This window comes from Oncorhynchus nerka, linkage group LG6, assembly GCF_034236695.1.
Source record: "Oncorhynchus nerka isolate Pitt River linkage group LG6, Oner_Uvic_2.0, whole genome shotgun sequence".
Taxonomy (NCBI): domain Eukaryota; kingdom Metazoa; phylum Chordata; class Actinopteri; order Salmoniformes; family Salmonidae; genus Oncorhynchus; species Oncorhynchus nerka.
In genome coordinates, this window is record NC_088401.1 from 82823730 (window position 1) to 82826614 (window position 2885).

Consider the following 2885-nt stretch of genomic DNA (forward strand, 5'->3'; position numbering starts at 1 on the left):
GGCACGCGTGGGTGTGTGGGTGGGTGTGTGTGTGTGTGTGTGGGTGTGGGTGTGCGTGTGTGTGTGTGGTGTGTAAGTGTGTGAGGGAGGGAGGGAGGGAGGGAGGGAGGGAGGGAGGGAGGGAGGGAGGGAGGGAGGGAGGGACAGTGGGAGAAGTGGGAGGGGACCATGGAGTTCTTCAGGGAGCTAGGAGTGTCTTTGTACTCTACTGCAAAGCTCCTGACTGGAATGGAGTGAGTAACACCAGCTAGCCAGCTACTGACACTGATGGAGTTTACAATATTGCACGAGTGGTTTATGGGATTCCCATGAGATGGAAGAAGAACAGTGCGTGTCACTCTCGTTTTGCTGGATCTGTAAAATCCCTAAAGCGTAAGAGGAAAATAGAAAGAAGGGGTTAACTCAGAGAACCGTGGGTAAGTTAACACCACAGAGGCAGGTAGCCTAGTGATTAGAGCATTGGACTAGTAACCGAAAGGTTGCTGGATCGAATCCCTGAGCTGACAAGGTAAAAATCTGTTGTTCTGCCCCTTGAACGAGGCAGTTAACCCACTGTTCCAAGACCAGTTAACCCACTGTTCCTAGACCAGTTAACCCACTGTTCCTAGACCAGTTAACCCACTGTTCATAGGCTGTCATTGTAAAATAAGAATTTGTTCTTAACTGACTTGCCTAGTTACGGGTTAAATGAAAAGTTTTAGAAGGGGTCAACTCAGAGGACCTTGGTTAAGTTTTTGTTCTGTCATGTCAGTGTTGACTGATGCTAGCTTAACTTTAGCTAATGAAGTTTTTGACATTTCTAAGCATTTAGCCTTACAACTCTTAAAGTCTTACAAATCATAAGAATTTGTAACATGTTTTAATGATTTATAATGCATTCAAAGGCTATTCTAAACATGCATGTGCAGTTAAAAAGACTTATTCATCAAAGTGTTACCAAGTGACTTACTGTGAACGTACAGTTGATCCTGAGTGCCGTCATGTCTGGCCATGGCTTAGGATATGTCACAATGTGGGAACAGTTTGCATATAGTGCACTATTTGGGACTATTTCATTTCACTATAAGCAGTTTTCTGTAGTTTTGTATGTATACATTGTGCAGGAGATACGTAATTGCTGTGAAATATGCATTGGAATTGAGCTAAACTTGTACTCCCTAGTTTTTCATTTAAAAAATAAATAATTATTCAAGTACTCCTGATATAAAGTTGCTTTGTTCATAAGTTGTCGCTCAGTTGTTTCTCCCTCTGTCTACCCTAGTTGACCCATGTTTACTGAGAAAAAAAAACAGCTTTCCAAGAGTGGCTTCATTTGGCCCCCAGTAGGATCAATTGATTTCTGTCACTGAGATGTGTTGACTCTAGGACTTTACATTTAAACAGACGCTCGTTCAACAGACGCTCTTATCCAGAGTGCATAATACATAAATATATACTGTACTCTTACGTACCCTACATTACTCATCTCATATGTATATACTGTACTCTTACATACCCTACATTACTCATCTCATATGTATATACTGTACTCTTACATACCCTACATTACTCATCTCATATGTATATACTGTACTCTTACATACCCTACATTACTCATCTCATATGTATATACTGTACTCTATACCATCTACTGCATCTTGCCTATGCCGTTCAGCCATCGCTCATCCATATATTTTTATGTACATATTCTCATTCATTCCTTTACACTTGTGTGTGTATAAGGTAATTGTTGTGAAATTGTTAGATTACTTGTTAGATATTACTGCACGGTCGGAACTAGAAGCACAAGCATTTCGCTACACTCCACATTAACATCTGCTAACCAAGTGTATGTGACCAATAAAATTGGATTTGATTTGATTTGAAATACATGCGTACTGGTACCCCTTTGGGAATCCAACCCCACAACCCTGGCATTGCAAGCACCACGCTCAACCAAAAAAGCACTAATTTGTTCAGGCACGCAGTAATATGAAAGGGAGGACAAATGGGAAGACAGGGAAGTGTCCTAATGGACACTTTTTCACCTGTGAAATCTGTGAGAAGTTGACGGTCTGAACTTTTTTGAAAACTTAAGTCACCATGACAGACGGATGGCCCCGTCAGATAACCTCCTGGAATCCCTTCCATTAGGACACTGTCCTTTTTTGGTGCTCTGAAGATCTAGGAGTTGATGAGTGCCTGTTGTACCTCACATTCCTGAACATGGAATAACCTTCACAGTGATGCTACAGCGAGGGGTGGTTTACCAATAGATAGGTATGTGTAGGTGTGACGCACTACATTAGACTGAAGACATTTGACTGGTCCACTCCCAGTAATTTAGTTAATTGATCTGCCTGTGGCACAGGGTGTGGGGAGGTAACTAACGGCTGATGTCCAGAGATACTAGGTGTGGGGGTAACTAACGGCTGATGTCCAGAGATACTAGGTGTGGGGGTAACTAACGGCTGATGTCCAGAGATACTAGGTGTGGGGGTAACTAACGGCTGATGTCCAGAGATACTAGGTGTGGGGGTAACTCACTGGTCCAGAAAGGGTCATTGTTCAGAGCAGTAGTCTATGGAATAACTTAACAGCGTAGACCGACTGCTGCTGAACTACTTTCTAATTCCACAAATAGGTTGGGATTTAACATTTGGCCACTTCCCCATTTGATAAAGTTGAGCCAATATACTGAATAATGAAATACATTATACTGTGAGCTGTGCTTATTGTGTTCTAGAATAACCATAATCAACAACACTTCACATTAAGTGTTATACTTGAGAAAATATTTTGTAGGATAAGGAATTCATAATTGCCAGAATGTAGTTTGAAAGCAGCCTGGTTGCCTGGTAGACACAGTACAAAGCAGCCTGGTTGCCTGGTAGACACAGTACAAA

At 41.9% G+C, this 2885-nt stretch overlaps 1 protein-coding gene across 1 annotated transcript in view; it reads left to right on the top strand.

The window, feature by feature from the left end:
* The first annotated feature begins 224 nt into the window (after positions 1-224).
* LOC115120622 (protocadherin Fat 2-like) overlaps positions 225-2885 on the top strand; it is a 70756-nt gene continuing 68095 nt past the window's right edge. Inside the window, 1 exon segment of the mRNA XM_029649574.2 lies at positions 225-416. The gene's annotated coding sequence lies outside the window, so the exon portion shown is untranslated.